Consider the following 20851-nt stretch of genomic DNA (forward strand, 5'->3'; position numbering starts at 1 on the left):
TTCCTGAAAAAAAGAACCTTCCACTGAGAGCATCTGCCACAAAATCTCAGCAGTATCAAAGAGCAGCACTTCTACAAGAAGAATGGTACAAGCCATTCGGAACTTTTTAAAACCAAACAAGTAACTACCTGCATTTTCCCTATCCTTAGAATGGCTTTTTGTTACTCATTCCTGCTCGCTGCTTATAAATCAACTCCTCCCAGCTTCCCTTGTCCTGTTCCCTCCCTCTTCTTCTTTCCCTTTTCTCTTTAACAGTCTCTGGCTCTTACAGCCTCTCCTTCCTCCCTCTGAGCGCCCAGCCCTCTGCCTCCCAGCCTAGCATCTTCTCCTTCCTTTCTGTTCTTCAGCCCTCTGGTATTTGAATCACAATCGCTTCCTCCCTCTGCTCTGCACTGGATGCCAGCACAGACAGCACGACCAGTACCGAACAGATTGTCCCTGCACTCTCATTTTGGAGACCCACAGCTCACGGAGGGCAGTGTTTCCCAGGAAAGCGATGTCAGGAGAAGGCACGCTCAGGCGCTGCGGCCGTGCACCAGTGTAAGCTCAGGTGCCCCACCAGCCCTTGCACAGTCCGGCCAGCGTCACAAACAGCGAGTGAAGCACAAGGAGGGTCCTTCAGCAAACTCAGCTGCCAGAAGAGGAAATCTAAACTGAGCGCGTGAAACTTGTCCAAGCGGAAAGTCTTTGACAGAAAGGGCTTAAATTGGAACAGCTCTTTCATGGCACAACCACCCCCCAGTAAGCTCCAAACGATGGCACTGCTAGAGCTAGCAATCTACATAACTGCAGATTAAGCTAAACAAAATAATGTTCTTTTTCCTGCAGTGCAAGTCCCAGAGCTCTGACTGATGAGTCAAGGTAGCACTAACATTTCCAGAATGGCGTTTAAGGCAAACCATCACCAATGCAGACTTGCCTTACAACGCCAGGCTGTGAATCTTGGCAGATTACGGACTGACCAATGAGCAGCCCTGCCTGTTGTTTAGCAGGGCAGGACAGGGCACACAGCTGTAAGCAGCCAACCACTGATACGCTACCCTCATTCATCAGGAAGAATCTCTCAGAAAAGGATCATTTTAGAGTAGTAAAAAGTCTTGAGTGAACCCCAACACAACAATTTCAAGAACTAAACTGTACAGCTTCATAGTATGCGAGAGGTTTATCTACAGGCATCAGAACCTGTGTTGCAATCCAACCCACCGTGAAACATCCGATTAGCTAAACTAAGCAAGACATCTAAGAGATGCCCCACATGCCTAACAAAGCAATACAAGCACATGTGTTGTGCATTGGGGTTTAGACTTCACACAGCCATACCCTCTCATTACACCCGGGTGAAAGACCACCAAACAGCCACCAAATCAGCAGTTGGGGGAGGCAGGACCACCTCTTTCAAGCGGGCACCAGCCTAAAAGCAGTCAGTGAATTAATGCGTACGCCTAACTCAAGGACGCTCTATTTAACTTAGCAATTTCTTCCATTTGCAACTTCTGTTGTGTAAGCTGTCTACTTTATCCGCTGATGGTTTTACCAGCTGAGGTTTTTGGTTTTGCTTTTTAAATCTGCTTGGGACTTTGAAGAAAACAGAACAACTATAACTACAATTCAAGCAGCAGGATTTATTATTTCAACAGCTGTTCACAAGTGAGATTAATTCCACTAATGATGGGGAAAAGAATATAAATAGAAAAGAAAAATCAACCTTCACTCAAAAGCATAACATCTTTTCTAATATTTGTAACAATTCTGCTGGTCTAGGTCTTGCAATTTTTATTTTTACAAATATTTTTAAACTTTCTTTCAGGTTATAAAGGTAATTTTTCAGTCCTTCAGCCATTTGGAATTATTTTCTACTTGTTTTGCACTTAAAATGCCTTCCCAGACATGACAGACTAAACAGAAGCCCATTCTTCAAGTAGAAGTTATCAGCAAACCTACAGGGAAAAAATACTAAACCAGATTGAATTTGCATCTGCTTGTCTTCTGTTGCTCTTTAATGTCTTGATTTTACCAGTATAGTCTATTCCATAGCATTAAATTGTGAGATACAGTATCTTATTGGAGCAGTGGTTTTTAGTGTGCTGTTTGAGTGGTGTAATTGGCAGGACCAGCAAAGGATTTTCAATACTGGTTCAAGTAATTCACAGATACTTGTCAAACAGCAACCATTTACGAAACGAGCTATCAGAGGTTTCTGGATAGTCTCCAGTTACCATGGCTTCAGCTTTCAGCACAGGTAGCTGTACTATGGCTATCTGAACAGATTTCTTGAACTGTGGTCCTTTACTAAGTGGTTCCAGTCAGCACAAGGGGAGACCTACCAGCCAGGCAGTCCCAAGATCTACGTTACGGTGTACGTTTTCAAGATATCTAGCAATATTGTATATTCTTGAAGTTACAGCAAGTCTGCTCAAATGACAGATGTAGTACAACAAACATAGTCACCATAGGCCACTCACTTGTCTGGCTTTTTATATCTTTGCAAGCCAAGAACCTCCTTCTCTGCCCTCTTTTATACTGTTCTGACTCAGGCAAGACAACCTTTAAGTCAGTCCTAGTCTTGCCCAGAGAGGAACTGCAGAAAAACATCATACACGCAAGTAGGTGGTTAGCAATACTAACACAGAATTAGTTATTCCCTCCAAGTCTTCCTGACTGAAATACCAATCCAGCAAAGCTCTGCAAGATAGTTTTGGGGGTGGTGGGCCACAGATCACACTCACATACAACAAAAAGTGATGAGCATAATCTTTTTAATTTTGAAAAATACCAACACTGCTCTCAAATTCATTAAGAATTAATTACTTAATGTTGGCTTTTCAATAGCATGCTGGCTTGGACAGCCCACATTGACTCTGGATCTCATCCAGGACATCAAAGCCTACCAAGAAGGCTTAACCTACGGTGGCACATAGCATCGGCAGACAATTTTAGAATCTGATCTAGATTATCTAGGACCCGGATACCTTAGGGCTCCACAAGGAAGTGGCCAAGAACGTTAGCAAAAGTAAAACTCAAAATACATTCTCTTTTAAATAACAAAAAAACCCAGTTCATCTTTCAATTAGAAAAATTAACACACAGTTTAACCCAGCTACTTACAACAATGTGTACTAGAGTATACAAATAACCAGTCTCAAGAATTCCTAAACTATTACTGATTTACTTTGAGAACTAGTAAAGCACAGGAGAGAACCCAGAGCAATATGAAACAGGGTACAGGTCCTCCCAACAACAGTGAAGAAGTAAAAAAAAAACACTTAAGAAATGGTAAGACATCATTTTGATGCTTAGAAAGTTTTGGATATGTTTCTGGGGAAACAGAAGAGGGGTAAAAATCAATTTAAGTTAGAGGAGAAACATAAATCACAGTCAGGAAGTCACATCAAACCAACACAATATTCTCCCTTGGGTAAATGTCCTAGTGAAGCAGCAGGTGTAGTTTATGTAAATAATGCTTCTGACACTGTTCAACATGACCTGGAAACCGCAGATCCAAAGAAATCAGTGTAGATAAGTGTAACTACTGGAAAATTTGCTTTCAGAGAACTAAAGCTGTGGCTCAGTATAAAAAACAGAAAGCATTTCAGGTCTGTACTGCTAGAATTTGACCAGCAGCAAGTTTTGATAAGTATTTTCATTATTAATTTGGGCGACAAAACAGAAGCTCCGTTGAAAAATCCACAAATGCCACCAAACAGGAGGGCAGGAGTTGCAAGGAGTATGGAGGAGACAACTTCAGGTGAGCTTGGGAAATCAGGGATTCTAAAGCTGACCAGATAGAAGTACGTGCAGGTGAAAGCAGAATAAAATACTGTAAGTCCGAAAGAGATAATTAAAGTAATAATAACAAAAAAAAACCCAAACACCCACACACAGAATTAGCCACCTAAAGAGTAATAAAGCAGAAAAGAACTTGTGGAGCTGTACTGGATCACAGACTAAGTCATAAACCCGATGTTGTTCCAGAAAGGCAAATATTCTGGAGGTGTTAAGACTACTGAGTATAAGAAGTTGAAGTATTTCAAGTCTACTCCACACCATTGTCCTAGCTTTGAAATCCCACGTAGATCATTCTTATGTGCTCTAAGGAAAAGATCCTAAAATCTGGTTCTAAGGTTATTAAAAACAGATGGACAGCAACTGAAAACAAAATCTCATCTTCTTAATAGTTACATATATTTGGTTTTCCAAGAGGTATTTACAGTAAAGGAAAAAAAAAAAACAAAAACCCAAACCAGAAAGTGGTCTTTATGTATAAATTCTTTTTTGTGACTTATTTTAAGTGACAACATACATGAACAGATTTCTCTTCCCCCTCACCTCCCCTCCTCAAACAGAAAAGTCCCTTCCAACTTCAGACTCCTCTTTTCTTAGTCTTCTTGTAAAACTAAAATACTTTAAATATAATCAATCAGCTCAGTTACCAAAAATGTTACACACTCTACATCAATTCTGATATCCAAGCTAATTCTACTGCTCTCTCACATTCAGCAATTCATCTCTAAGCAGTCACAATTTTAAACTAAGTTTCAATGCGAGGGTTTTTCCTTTTAGAAAGTAGTTACATTCTGACTCCAGCTGATGTCACATGCTGTGTTTACACCTTTAATATAAAACAATTTAGACTTTGCTTAAAGTTGTTTATGCACACATTTATTTTAGCTCTGATCTTATTTTTCAGCTTTGCTGTGAAACAGCAATATTCCAATTCATACTTCACTAAAACCCGACATGTACTCACACCAGTACAGACAGAACATTTATCAGAGCTGGTGTCAACAGCACATACCAAAGCATGACACCACTCTTCAGACTTTTAAAGAATTCAGACTTTCAGCAACTCTTGTTTACACTTTATACCACCGCCACCCCGATTCCTTCATGAACACTCCTTTTTGCCACAAATTTAATAAGTTATTCAGATACACAAGTTAGTTTCTGTAAACTGGTAGATCAAAATAAATTTGCAAACACATGCTTACAACAGCCACAAAACTAGAAACGGACAGCGTTCCCCTTTTCCTTTAAAAATATGTATGCATATTTACTAGTTCAGAGATCTAAAAGCCAGAACAACATAAAAAAAACATCTGAAAACCCAAGGCTGCTTATATATCATGTGAAAATATCTGCTGAAGGACAGAACAAGACTTTGATTACATCTCCAGGACTGTGAAACTAGCCCACGAAGTCTAGGTCCAGCAGACACTCGCAAGAAGGAATGCAAAACTCCTCCACTTACAGGAAGAGTAGGTGCAGTACTGCAAAAAAAAGAAGGTAACTGCTGGCACATGTACAAAAAAGCGCTATTTCTCTGATACTATGAACGGAATGCAGTGTTTTCAGATACACTAGCACCCATTTTCAGAAATAGAACTCAAAGCACCCCAATATTCTATTTGGTGTGTATGATAGATTTTATAAAGTTTTAAAAACAAACCTTCTTAACAGGTCTCTCTTGCCTTACATCTGCATTAACAGAGAACACATCAGGAACCTGACAAACAAGTTGGAGAAAAACATAACATGGTAAAAGAAAACAAGTTACTGCATCCACCTGAACAGGGCAGCACCGTTACACCTGAAGGGAGATAAATGCTATGGAAAATAGGGAATAGTGATGACGATATCATTGCCCTACAGAAGGCCAATCTCTCTGCCAAATACTCTCTGATAGTATTTTCCATCAGAAAACAATTCTTAAAGTATTTATCTCCTACATTTCGTTATTGTTTGGGAACCTGTGAGACAGAACAAACAGTGGTGAGCTCTTAAATATCGCAACACCAATGTTGTTCACCAACAAGTCTTCACAACCACCAATTCACAAGTATTAGAAAGAAATTTTTGAAGTCTCAATGCCTCTAAAAGGCAAAAAAACACTTTATATGGAGAGACCAATAATTAAAAAAGACAGTGATATTGTTAATCTGTGGCAAATCAGCAGTATAATTCAACGCTCATGTCTCCTGGTCCAACATTTCCATTTTCAGACAACCGTTTTTCTACATATCAGGTAAATCTTTAACAAATCACTCTCAACCACAAAACACAAAGAAAAAAGAAAAAGAAAAAACATCACAGTAGAGAATAAACTGCTGTCTAAACATTTACTGAAGTCCAGAGAAGAAATCCTACATCATTGTGAGGGATTTCAGTCTTGAAAAGGTTAGCCAGAGGCCTCGCAGTATCATCAATAAAACTCCCTAGGACTGGGATTTGGTTTTTTGTTTTGGGGATGGGGGTAGGGATAGTTAAGCTACTTTTTTGAAGAATTTTGTCAGAATAAAGATGATTTTACATCAGACCCAATTCCAACAAATGAAAGTTAGTTTATTACTGGATTTAGAAGTCTGTACCTGTCCAAATACAAGAAAGCATTATCCAGTTTAAATGAAAACAGCAAAATATTGGCCTGTGTTACATTTTATATTAATTGCACTGTTATGATAAACAACGCAGAAGTTTCTCCTGTTCTTGCCTGCAACAGATCTATCACTACCTTGTATACGCATCAATATAATTCATGTACTAAAACACACTGCAAAAACTCTTTGACTAGTAAAAGGGACTTAAGAAAATACTTACTAAATCTAGCTGATAATACAAAATACTTCCCCTGACTAACAAAGGAATTTACAGCGCTATCTCACACTCAGGGTCATCTATGATTCACATAAACCCACAACATAGAGCGTTACTGTTAAAGATGACAAGTAAAACTGTTGCTTTTGTTTAAAATGGACCAGATCTGCATAACATGGAGAGGTGAAGCAGGCATATAGGTATCTTTTGAAACATTCTCTAAATTTTGCTACTACCTGACAAATCTATAGCCTCTGCATCTTCAACACAATTTACTATTTCTCTGTATCTGTTTTTCTTCAAATCAACATCCAGTCTGACTCTTGTCCCCAAAATTTGAGGGAACTTTATCTGTTGTTAAACAGTATCCTATATAACTAAAGCATCTCCAAAATCACGCAGACACACGTTTGCCACTAATGAAAATACTAATTACACATCTATCCTAGAGCAATGCCAGATTACAAGCAGAGCCAAATTATTTGTTGAACATGGGGTAAGAGTAAAAAGAAGGTAATAAAAAGGAGTCTGTCATGACTAACAAAGACTAGCAAAACTCAGTTTCTTACTGATTTGTGCCCTGTGCTCCCAAGCATCTTCCATCTCTACAACTTCATACATTTAACTCCATTCCCTGAGAGCTGCTCACGCTGCACACCCCATCAGGGTAACACATTGGATCTCTCTCCTGCACAAAACATTTGGAACTTAAGAACACCAAGACTTGTATCTATCCATCAAACTGACGGCAATCAAAACACCACGTTCAAAAGCTGTTAAGAAAGGCTAAACAACATCAAAGCAGGTTTAAAAAACACCACATACATACAAAGTAAGAGTATTTCTGTCCAGCACAGAAATTAGGTTTGTTTTAAACTTCCCCTATGAAAAATGTCTCAACCAAACAAGAGAACAAATCTAAGCATGCTTTACTTGTTTGCCTTTGCGACAATGTACTGCAAAATCCTGAAGCTAAAAAAGGAAGCATCTTCCAATTATTTTTCCTTCCGATTCGAATTTGCAAAGTCAAATAACACACCCGGACATTCATCCTGAATACACACCAGAATGCAGATACGTTTTTATGCATACAATCAAATGCTTTGCAAGAAAAAACATTTTACAGAATTACTTTCTCATAAATTCATACGAGGCTGTAGAAGTTGAATTAGAGACACACAGAAGTCATCAGCATGGAAAGTGGGATACTTTCACGATCAAGAGCCACATGGAAAAATCAAGAAATGCGGGGAAAACCATACAAACGAAGAGCTACTGTAAAACAATGAGACAGTGTGCAACATCTATCCTTCTGCAAAGCAAAGGGTGAAAGGGCAAGTGGTGCCTAGCAGTAACTGAACTGCATCAGCAAAGCAGTACTACCAGCAGTACAGATTCTGACGAACACTGGCACCTCTGCACTATAGCACTGTAACCAACACTGAAAACATACCACCATCACCACAAAACGTGACACCCACCAGGTTGCCTTCGAAGCAGCACCTTGTAAAAGAAATGTCTGCGGTGTTTTTTCCTAGTTAAAATAGATGCCCTTTTTTCCCCACCACTCCTTTCAGAAACACTGTCTCGTCAAAAGGAATTTTTTGTTATTTTAAATTAAAAATAAAGTTGAATCAGAAAAAAACAACACCACAGGAATAAAAGCTCCAGACTCATAATCACCAATAAATACTTTAAATAAACAATCTTAAGTTTACATAACAGTACATTACCTCCAGTGTTTTCATCATTATTTTAAAATGCCAAGAAAAAGATGAAAACTACGTTTTACGCCTAGACAGATCAGCTGAAGTAAAAAGCATGAAATAAAGATATTTTTAAGTTCACTTTGGCCATGATTAGGATGATCCTGAGCTCCACAGATAATATGAATGCCAAGCAAGAGGCACTATTTCAATGCCTCACTGGTCAATTTAGAACTAGAGCATAATCACTGCATAGGTATTAACACCACATAAAATTGTTTAATAGGTAAACTGTCTTTGCAGTTCAGATGACAGAACACACAGCAGTCTCTATGAGACTTATAGCTGGAGGACCAAACCCAAACCCCAGACTCAAGGGTTGGTTCTATTTGAAAAAGGGAAGAAAATGGTTCTCTACAGCTTACTAAAGGACAATGAAGAAAAATTCTCCTATTTTTTCCATAACGGAACTTTGGTCAAAAAAAATTTCTGACAGGAAACAGCAAAACCAGTAACTGTAGTTCTTTGGTTACAAAAGACTAAGAAGCTTTTGTAGGACTTTAAAATTTTGTCTAATGGTGATGTTTGTTGACACCTTCCATACCAGAATTTCAAAGCATGTATTAATACACTCTTGCAATTTCCCATACACACGTTAAAGCTCTAAGGGTCTCAAAAGGTTTTCTTACATTGATTTGCTTCAGAATTCACTCATCTAAGGGAAAGGCTAAATCTCCACTTTCATTTAATAGGCAAAATTAGAAAACAGCTTAAATCCTAGTTATATAAAAGCGTTAGAAGGTCAGCCACAATCCTCTTTGCTCTGCAGATGAACAATTTCAGATATGACCTTAGAGCAGCAACACCATTTTATTAATTGTCTGGCGGCTCCTATGGACTGAAGGTATGTAACTGCACAGCTATCCTAGAACAATGCAGAGCCATATTATTTGTTGAATGGGGAGTAACAATAAAAATAGTTAATAAAAATGCAGTAGGCTTGCCTTTGGACGTGTCAGTAGGGGTATTATTCATCTGCGGTAAGCACAGGACAAGTGAAGCCCTAGCCATGAATACAGGGGTCCAAATCCTAAAAAATTTATATGCTCCAATGATTCATAGCTCTGAAGCACTCACTTTTAGGCAACTACTGAACAGATAATCAAATATGATAAGCAGACCCACTACCAACACTACCTGGCATTTCTCATTTCCTTGCAGAATTCACAACACTGAAGACCATGAAGATATCGGTATCCATTAATTTATACTCCAGTGCTTTCCAGGGTACAAAAAAATCCACATTAACAAAAGCCACCCACATATAGGATTACAAATTATTCTGAAAACAATGCCAGTCCTTTGTCATACCACTGTATAAAATTTCAACCTTCAGTACCAAATGCAATTCTGCTTTTCCCAAGTTAGAAAAAAAAGCTACAGCAGAATTAGGAAGCACAACAGGACAGCAACAAAGAGCAAAAGGTACTGGATTTCCCAATTCAGACAGTCCTGAGCCTGATGTCACCAGCCATTAAGCAAGCCTACAGCTACAAACCTGTCCTACATTCCTCCATTTGCATCTGTTGCTGTGCTGTCAGAGGCAGCAACGTTAGGCTAAAAGGGCACTTTGATTTGACCAAATACAGTAAGCTAACTGTAACACTCCTTTTCTGGATGAAAGACAACAGTTAAGATTTTAATGTATGAGAAAATGCTTCCAACTTGTCCAAATATTAAATCTTCTCTTTTGAATATCTTTTAAGTATCTATAAAGATGATCGTAAGCCTCAACTTTCCTTTCTACATCCAAGTCATTTTAATAAAAGCAAACTAAAAAAAACACATTAGCCTTAACTAACGAAGAAATGACAACTGCTTTGCAGACTAAACCAAGAGGCAGTGCTTGGCCCACAACTTCATTCCACAGCAAAAATATTAAATAGCTGCTGTATTATCTGCCCTTCTCAAATTTTCATCTTACCAAATCGACCCGTGCTTCCCTTTTACAGTCAAGGACAGATGCAAGGAGCAAAAATTTGCAATGAACACACGTCTGTCCCCCTTCGCTCCCTCATAGCAGTGCACGTAAATGTTTAAAGAATGCTATAAACTTCTGATTCTAAATTAATCCCAGCTGGGAAGGCACTCAGGCCCAGTCATTTTGCAGCACATCCTCTTTCCAAACAACCTCCTCCCAACAGCCACTTGTTTTCAGAGAGGCTTAAAGCAGCAGTTACTCCTCCGAAGAAGGAAGGGCAACGCTGGGTCTCAGCTTCAACCTTTCTCCTCGGCTAGCCTCTGCAAAGAGCTCTAGCACAGGTGCTGGAAGGGAGGAAAAGAGGAATAAAAAGGAGAAGTTATGCTGAAGAAAATAAATTCCCAAAATCAATAGAGAAAACACGGGAAAAAGAGCAGAGTAAGAAAAGGAAATAACAAAGAGCACAAAGAAAAAAAAAATATTAAGCTGGAGTTTAAACAATGATTATTCAGTGCTTCCTCATATCCTGAAAAATCACATCTATACTACAATACATACATGCACACACTTGCAGCACCTCTGGGCTATGAGCTTCACAAACACATCACCAACAGCACAGCAGCACGAGGAAGCAAGAGCAGCAGTGGCTCTTCCCCTAAGGTATGACCGTCATACGAAGAAAGCAAGGTTTTTAGGAGCCATGCTACACCAGTACTGACAAGGCTGGTTAAAAAAAAAAACAAACCCAAGAGCAAAAAAACAAAAGTTGTTGTCTTCTCCAGCATTTCTTGTATCTACGGAAGGCTGGCCAGGCCAGCCCTGCTCCTGGTGCACCTCAGCCTCACAAAACACAGGATACCAGTATGGACGGAGAGGACCGTCCTCACATAGTTTATGAAGTTCTGAACACATGCAAAACACTCAACAGCGATAAAATGAAAAAATCCACCATGCCACATCCCTATTTAATTTTATCCAACCAATCTCTCAACTTTAAAAGACTCTGCCATCCTGGACTTCACAGTTTAGAGAACATCCTCCTCTTGCGTATTTTCTAACATACATAGACGCAAAAATTTTAACTTAATCATAAAAAATTTATTAAAAAAATATGATTATGTAAGTTGAAAAAGACTCAGTGAAATTAAAAATTAGTGGTATTAAAGGTCAATAAATTGCACAGCTTTGAGGTACTGAAGAACTGTATCTTAGTACCAAGCCCTCATATATGGAAATGATGGAATGAGCTAATGACTGATGACAAATTCATCTAACAACATATATGACACATAAGACTAAAGAGACCAACATGCTAAAATACCTATACAAATTAAGATTAACAGGAAAACCTATTTATTACTTACATTACCACTAATGCAAAAGCTCTACAGTATCATTCACATTACGATGTGTATTTATATGTATGTTATGTTATACACATAAAAGGACATGACTAATGCCTCACGCTAATGGGATCTGTAAGGCTAGCATCATACTATCTAGTAGACACTGATCTTCATCTTTCATCAAATGGAGCGCATGAGTTAAGTTGTGGTCTTGCATTATGCATAAGCAGTGAATACAATTAGACTGAAAAGCAAGCTGATCTTCTCTGATCTCAAGTGGAAAGCGTGAACTCTGATCTTCACAGGTGACAGCTTTGTGCATTACTCCAATTTACTAGTTCACTTCCTTGAATCTGTGTATGCCACAGAAAGCTCGCAACACCTAGTTGTGGCTAATCTTATGCAATTCACTAATGTTTAAACAAGCAAGAATATCAAATAAGCAAGGAAAGCAGTTATGTTACTTTGTTTGGCAAAGAGAAACTGCAGTTAGTTCTTGATTTTACAGTTCGAGAAGGATGCTGAAAAACTGGAAGAAAAAAAGCAAACTGCCTATAGGAAGAACACGGAGAGCAAGAGAAGGAATTTGATCTCTCATCAAGCAGAGATACAAAAGAACCACCAGTGACTGGAAACTACACCTGAACGAAGTCAGGCTAGAAATGAGGCTTCTTTTGTTTTCAGATACATGGAATCATTTAACAATTGCTCATTTCCAAATTCCCAGAAATGTTTTCAATGAACTTGGATACGTTCCAAATAAATGCTATATTTCACCTTGGTGTATCTGTTCTGAAGCACGAATTTAGGAAACGTAATAGTCAATGCAGTTGTAGTACTAGCAGTTGCACACGTTCTCAAAACACTTTACAAAGGAGCCAAGCATTTTCCCTCTACAGGTAAAAAACAAAGCAGAGACACAACACTAATAGTCAAGGACAGCACAAGAATGAAGTTCACAGCTCCCAATTCCAATTATGCTACTCTACGGTCCCTTTTATTGGGTTTTTGATTTTGGGCAGGGATTGGGGTTTTTGTTTTGTTTTTTTGGGGGGGTTTCTTTGAGGGAGGTGGTGGTGTTTTTTGTTAGGGTTTTTTTTTGTGGGATGGGTGGTTGTTTGTTTTTTTTTTAATTCAGTCCATGAAATTACTTTTTTTTCCTGCTTCACAGATTCCACTTCTATTTCATGTCTCAGATTTAACTGCTGATTCTTATTATTAACTTGCAAAAACAAAAAATATTTTAATTGCAGAAACCTGTTGCTACTGAATTTTAAGCACAGCACATGGCACTTTAGTAATACACAAACTGAGCCACGCAGAAACTCAATATATCAGGGTTGCTCATTCTTCACTAGCCAGTCCCACATAGTGTTAATATAGCAGGATCAGCTACAGAAAACGTCCTGTTTGTTGATCAGTGTACATTTGTAATCATACATAGTACTAAGAATATAGTAACTGGTTCTAAGTTCTACTATATTCCACATGTTAAAGGTAAAACTAGGAAAAATTCATACACAGCATAATATATGTATTTAATCTACCAAGGGCTCTCCACATTTATGTAAGCTACAGAACTCAGTGAGTTTTACAAAACCCACTCAATTTCCAGGGCATAGGATTGCAGTGATTAAGCACCCAGACTCCCTGACAGCCTTAAACAGGCTGTGCGAAAGTCCATGCTGTTAAATCCTCACAATCTTTTTTTAATCCAGGCTAGCTAGATTAAAGCTAACCTGGGTGTGCCTAACCATTCTGAAATCGGGAAGTTTGCAGACATAGTGTATGTACCCTCATTCTTGGCCTGCCTAGTCAACAGGTGCCCGTAACAGAAAAACACATGGATCATTACAATCCATACCATTAAGTCTTCAGTCATTCCAGACTAAGAAAACAGCGATCAAAGCACAAAACAAGCTTATGCATAGCCAAAAATTAATGGGATCCAAGCTTTTCTCTTTTCATTCACTCATACACACTTAGTTTCTGAATATGTAATTCCTTCAGTCTCATACACAATGAAATGAAGATGAGACTTTTCTCATGAACACCCAGTTATTATTATAATGGACCTATCTAGCTACCAAAAGCTTTATCCAGTTTTGTTGAATGTTCCAACTGCAATTCTCCAGTTCTATTGCATATTGAATAATTTCCCAGCTACCACATGCCAAATTCTGGTAATTCACCACACTGTTTTTAAACATAAAAGAAGGTAAAAAAATATACTACACACTTTCTATTTCTTTTCCACTTACAGATAGTAAGTGTAGTTATCATTGCAATACCACAGTACAAAAAACCTACTACAATCACCACATAAACCTTGGGGAAATTTTTGAAAAAAAAAAAATGAAAACTTGAAAAATGTAAGACAGGAACACAACTCTGTACATCCGCTCCTGGGCATTCAGAGAAACTGTACCCATACAGCTGCCATCTCCCTGTTACAAGGAACACAGCACCATGTACTCTTAAAACACACCCTGTGCAAGAGCAAGGATCACCGAGGCAAAACCTTTCCCACCCCAACCCTACCACACGCAACCAGGCCTTATTAACAGTGATGGAGCTTCACTCTGTCAGCAGGAAAAGAGTAGTACAGATAAAATCAGCAGCTTTAAATCCTATACTACAAAATATAACTTAAGGTCAATATCAGCCACTCTGGCAGAGTGACCATCCCTTCCTCTTCCCTTCCCCCAGTCCTCCTCTTTAAGTGCAGGTCAAGGAGAAATCAGCAGTTTCAGGTTAAGTTGTATGCAGAAATTTACAAGTTTTATTCTGTCAATATTAAAAGAATAATGTGAGGAATCTAACAAAACTAAGTTTATGCTGCTGAATGTCTCGCAACTAAGTATCTTTACAAGTCCAATTAGATCCCGATTTGAAACATACGCAAATAACAGCTTTATTGGAGCATGATTTTATTTCTAAAAAAGCTACCTGTTAACATGGATATGCTTTACTAAAACATTTAACTCCTAACTGTAAAACTTGTTCATGAATTTCAGTGAACAAGATCGGGTCTATAGGACCATGAGCTTATGAGCTCATAAACAACCGGACCTGTTACTAGCGAAACAAATTAAGTTTTAAATACAACTTCATAGGAACTTGCCATCTTCATTAAGTATTTTAGTGCTATAACATCGTGATATTATCACAAAATTAGTTTAATTACTTGGACATTCTTTATGGAAAGTATAAGACAAAAAAAACCACAGAACTGTGGAACCCAAACACAGCAGGGAGAAAAACTGTTCACTTACTAGCAGAAAGTAAGTTAAATTAATAGGTAAGAGACTACTTCTTACTTCATCACTCAAAAGAGCTCTTTTTCACCATCCATCCTGCACTACACAGCATTTAGGATCAAAATATGTCTCTCCAGACCATAAACTTAAAAAATACAAACTTGTGTGGTGTGGTGGGAAAGAGATGGACAGAACATCATCTCCTCTGTCTATAACTTTGTGAGAGCTACATATCAGAGAAAACCACAATAATTACTGCATGTGAAAATCAACACTAAAGATGGTGCCAAGGGAAAAGGTAAGATGACTCAAGGGGAAAGATAAAATAATTAAAACAGCTTTTTCCAAGGGCTCCTCTAGATCCACAAACAAGTATGTTTCTCTCCAATATGTAAGCCGTCTGAAGGAAAGGTTTTGTTGCTACAATAAATCAAACCTCAGAGGCTAAGCAGTGCTCTGCCAACACAATGCAGCTTTGCTGACAGTACTTTGGAAGAACAGTTTAAAATTGACACCGTTGATAAAACAACATTGTCCAAAACAACTGCAGCAACAACTACAGGGCAGATGCTCTCTAAGAAACCTGTTTGTTTCTTTAGACATCCCACAGACTGATGAACTGATGTTACAAGGAAGGGTTTTTTCTTTAGCAGCAATGTTTATTACACCACTTGTCACTTCCAGACTGGACTTCCTTTGCATATCCTACACCTATAGCTTTCAACATTTGTTAATAAACAGATCGTTAAAGTCTTCTCAGTGGAGGAAGGTGGTGTTTTTACTGTCTGATTCAGCTTAAATGGATCTAGGTTCAGATCTCAACACTGTTCTCCCTCCGGTCCCCAGCAATTATTCTGGTCACCTCCCTTCAGGCAGGACTATGGCTTGCACAACATCTTGAGTTAATTCAGGAAGCCGATCCGCCTGAAAACAAATCCACCCCTGCCCATCTTTGCAAAAACAACACCACTGCTCCCCATCCCTCCTCCCCTCATCTCCCAAAACCACACACTGCAATTTTCCAACCTTCCCGATATCCCTTCTTGAACCAGGTCATTACACACATGCAAAGGACTGGCATTTGACACAAGACAAAGTACAAGGCTGCATGGGCAAAACTGCAGCATCTCACACTTGCAGCATCCCTTTTATCTTTTCACAAACTCCCTAGAAGTGTATTATATTTCTCTGTGAAAGGATAGATCATGTACTAAAAGCCAGTCCTTTTCAAGAATCAGGCACATTCAATGTAATCATCCCTTTCTCCCTTGCAACACAAGTTTAGTTTCACAAGTAGATTAAAAGAAACCACCTACAAGAAATGCTGTGTTTTAGAAAATGTGACAAAAACATGCATTCTGTCACAGCCTGAATAGACTCCAACCTGCTTTTACAAACACTTCTACAAATACCTAGTAGAAAGGGGGGAAGGAGTAGCCATCTAGTCCCTTTGCATCTCCCTCCCAAAAAAAGCTCTCACGTATAGGGGATGCTTTCAGTGACAGACTGGGATACAGTCTGGCACTCAGCGGCAGCCAGCCTGCCCGGGTAAGCCATCCTGCTGGAGACCACCCCTTCTGTACTGTATGAAACACCACGTACTATCAGCAGTCACAAAGCCAACACTGATTTTGTGGCAGCCAGCACTGCTCCAAAGGGTGACTGCCAGGTGGTACAGAAGTGAAGCATGCACTCTTACCTACCCAAATTCCTGAGAAGGCAGGCACATGCAGCTTTAGCAAAAACTCCCAGTGGCTGTCACAACCAGCTTCAGATGAATCATAGCATGGTGAAACCTAGAAGCAGAAAGACCAGGAATATGAACAAAATCTGAATGGGAAATGAACGTGTGAAATCCTTTTCAAAAGGTAAAGGGTATTGTGGAAATTCTGCTTGTAAGAAGCCAGAAGCAACAATGAAGACTTATAAAATCGTGAACCTATTTTTTGCAGCTAAATTTACTCATCTTAGAAAGCCTGGATAAGTTTGTCACTGTAACAATTCCAACCTTGCTTTCATTACCCTTTCTCTGAAGCAAGTTATTTTCTTCCAGAATACATTCTGCCAGGCATTTGCAAATTAAACAGACATTTGGTTACACCTGAAAGGGTGCATTTAGCAGGGCTGTGTCCCACTTTCTTCCTCACTACTCAAAGCCTACCACACATCAAACACAAGGGTGAGCAGGATTGAATTTCAGTCATCAAATGCAGTCCTAAGAAGTCTCCAAGAGTAGCAGGGGAAAAAAAAAAAAACCACCAAAAAACGTTTCAAAGCTTCTCCTTCCTATTTACCAAGTCCTGTAACAAAATCTGTATTGTTTCAGCATTATTCTTAACATCTGACCCATCTATGGCTAGAAGAGGCTTGCATCTGTAGATGATAGGAGCCCTCTAAAATTAGACTGGGCAAACAGATGTAACCATGGAGATTTATGCTGCAGTCCCAAGAACTCCTCAGAGGCACAAGCTGGAGATAGTGCAGACAGCACTATTGAATTTTTGTCTTCCTCTACTCCCACCAAGCTCATGCGTTAGAGAAGATTTGCAGTGAATCATATCAAAGAGATAGATAAAATCCAACTCTAAAGAAGGAGACTGGAGAAGACCTACATCATTTCTTCAACCTTGTTTTTCCCAATCTAGTTCACTGCACAGCTACATAAGCACTTGGGTTGACATGAGGCAGAGAAGGCACAGGACGGGATAAGCAGATACGGATGGCTGCTTTCAGCTGCCAAGGCCAGCTTAAGCTGCACACAGAACCATGGTACAAGCACTATCTATTTTATTTTAACAATCTCTGAAACTTGGTAAGTTGATGAGCGAATAATTTTAAGTCACCCGTTGCTACTCTTCCAACAATTTATTTCTAGAGTTCAATAAAGTTTGGAAACTTGGTGCCAAGAACATTAGCATCAACAAACATTCCTCAAAAAGTGCCAGACAGCATTATCAGAGCTCAAGAAAGTAATTATTGCTATCTTTCTTTAGGCAATTAATAATATAGCTTTCAGGGTTAGGGTTTTTTTAATTGCAAGTTCAGTTGAGGCTTGTTTACAAAATAGTGTGTGAAATCAAGACTTTGGAAAAATGAAAAGCATCACCCAAAGAGCTGCGACACACAAAAATAATGACGAAGTGCAACAAAAGCAGTTTCCAAAAGGCAGAGAGAACTACACTCTTGTTTAAAATAACGTAACATTCCAGGAAGAACTGCATTTCAGCTTTCACACTACCAACAAACTGAGCCTGTCTCTTTCAAGTAGAATCACATTCTCATTTTGGTGTAGAAAAGTTCAATTATAACTCAGTCTAATGAAGCAAGTAAAAGGTTTAAAACCTATCTGCCTGTGATTGCTACTGACATTCTGGCACATCATTTGAGCAGCAGGTAAATAAATAATTTCTGCAGGTGGTGGCATTCTGGTCAAGAAAAATTTTCCTTGTTTTCTTTAGGGCAAAATTCTTCACCTATTTCAGCATTACTAACACGCACCATAATTCTAACCCAGAAGTCTCCATTTTCTTTGGTGTTAAATTATAGACCTGCTGTGTAAAGACAGCATTTTTTTTAAAAAAAAAAAAGATTGCCTGTGAAGCTCAATTGTGATTGGGAAGGCCGCCTACACAGCAGAGAGAGTGAGAAAAAACACACTTGCGGAGCTGAAAAAACATTGGTGTAGGCGTATATAAGGGGGGAGGGAAGAAAGAACTTGGTTCTACTGAAACAGGCTAAATAGCTTACATCACCCTTGGAAGAACTACAATATGTTACTTGAAGAGAACTCAAAGGATCGTTTGCTATGTTCCAGATGTCAATATGCAGTACTACAAGCAAGATGAGGAGTCCTTGCAGGTTCATCCCCCTGATTTCAGAATCCGCCACCTACCCAAGGAATGCTTCACTTCCCCCACTTCCCTGCTGCATCCTGCAAAAGCTATTCTCACCAAGCTGCAAGTCACATGCAGAACAGCAGCTAAAAGCCTGAGAAGCCTTATATAATTAATAACACTACGAAGTATTGAAACTGTAGTCAAAGTCTTTACAAAAAAGGAAGGGGAAAGAGAATGCTCTCTAGAAACACTAAAAATAACCAGCATTTATTCTCAACAGAATCTAACAGTATTTGAAATTGCTGAACAAATAGCTACAAGAAGTTCAGGTGTTGCTTTCTCATCAACACTTTAAAAAAAAAACAACACATTTTCCTCCTTAGCTTACACAGCCTTCAGTCCATTCATCTCCCAAGAAAAGTAAGCAGGCCTTTCAGGATGTCCTATTAATTAATCCAGATTTTCAAAAGAACGAAGGAACAACCATCAGTGGAAAACTGCCTTCTCAGTTTTCTTTAGGAAGGCACCACCTATACGCATTATAGCTTCTAAATAAAGAAGTCTACATCGAGTGTTCTCGTGCCATCATAAAGCTACAAAAATATTTGTAATAGGTCTGTCCTTCTCTTCTTAATAAAAACAAAAGGCTTTTGATGTATGTGCATTAGCTGATTACTACTTTAATTAATTACCAGAGGATCGAAGACACTTGGGGCAAATTTCACCAACAAACTTCAGCAAACATGAGGTGATGCACGGCAGGGAAAAGATGATGCTGCTTCTCCCAAGGCACTAGCCTGCAACTTATTTTGTGAACCCCAGTCACAAGGCGATAGGACTTCAGCAGCTAACTCCCTCGAGTGTTCAGGCTGACATTTCGAAAGCCCTGTGCCTAGCAGATGACCCACAGTATACTGCCACAATGGAGAAGAGCCTACAGAGCAGCACAGCTGGAAGGCCACCACCAGCAAAAGCTTTCACAGGGCTCTAAGTTTCATCTCCAGCCAAACGTTTGCTGTCACTGAAGATGCTGAATGCCAGAAACAAATAAATAACATTACTACAAAGCAAACTCCATTTCCACACATCTTTTCAACTATATGATTGCTAAGCACTAATGGCTATTGCTCATACACATCAGAAACACAGGTAAGACGGGGTTTTAAAAAGCACCAAGCCAGCCGACTTGCACAAAACTATATGGCAAGCGAAAGCAGCATGCTTAGAAGTCACAACTAAGCTTCTAAAATTACTGTAAAAACACTACACAGTTATTCCCGAGGCTCGCTGAGGCACAAACTCTTCTGGGCGAGAAAGGCAGGAAAGGATGAAATATCAAAGGGAGGTATAAAACTCGGCAGCAGTAAAACCTCCAGAGAAGAGAAGGATTTGAAACCATGAATATGAAATGGTGAAAAACAGAGACACAAGAAGTACGGCAATGTAGAACCAAGTACAAAAAAAAAATAAAGGTGTATAAAGAGTAGTAAGAATTGAAAACCTTATTCTAGGAAAACTGGAGTCATTTAGTATAAAACAAGGTATATAGACTCCTACTAAATTTTGAAATTATAGCCGTATCAATTTTCACCCTAGTGAATAGTGAAATGCTATTTCTGACACATTAATAAAGCCTCTCTACACACTAATACATGTATAGTTCTAATAAACCAAAAATGCATGAAAATATTACACAACAAATGAATCGCGTACACGGAATCTGCATCCTAATAAAGTGTATCTTTTCATGCGCGGCTTGTCACGCTAAAGAATATTTGCTTCAAGAGTCACTGCCAGTATAATCTGATCTCTTGTATTCTTCCACAAATTTTACTTTTAGGTTAAAATGAAGTTTTATTTCTTCTTGGTGAGAACAGAACAGCTCAAGGTAGTCTGGAAGGCTGCCTTCCAGTCAGACTAAGGCTATTAGGAAAGAAAAAACCCTAGAAGAGCATGGAGGGCTGTCAGGGGACTCTCTGCTGCTGCTGACATCAGAATTCAAAGAGAATACTTACCTTTTGCTTTTCAGACACTAAGACCTTCAGGAATTATTCAGAGACATGCTACTAACACGAAGAAAGCTGAACTAGTGAAACCTTTTTACCTTCTCACACCTTTGTACAGAACAGCT

General features: G+C 38.9%; 1 protein-coding gene across 13 annotated transcripts in view; it reads right to left on the bottom strand.

Moving 5' to 3' along the window:
- SIPA1L1 (signal induced proliferation associated 1 like 1) overlaps positions 1–20851 on the bottom strand; it is a 231659-nt gene that overhangs the window by 136120 nt on the left and 74688 nt on the right. For 9 of the 13 annotated variants that reach the window (XM_075427533.1, XM_075427528.1, XM_075427532.1 and 6 more), the window contains one exon: positions 16588–16680. The exons of 2 other annotated variants lie outside the window; for them this stretch is intronic. The gene's annotated coding sequence lies outside the window, so the exon portion shown is untranslated. Of the gene's footprint in view, positions 1–128; positions 149–16583; positions 16681–20851 lie in introns of those variants that run through there. 2 more of the 13 variants (XM_075427535.1, XM_075427539.1) reach the window with 2 other exon arrangements.

This window comes from Opisthocomus hoazin, chromosome 7, assembly GCF_030867145.1.
Source record: "Opisthocomus hoazin isolate bOpiHoa1 chromosome 7, bOpiHoa1.hap1, whole genome shotgun sequence".
Classification (NCBI taxonomy): Eukaryota; Metazoa; Chordata; class Aves; order Opisthocomiformes; family Opisthocomidae; genus Opisthocomus; species Opisthocomus hoazin.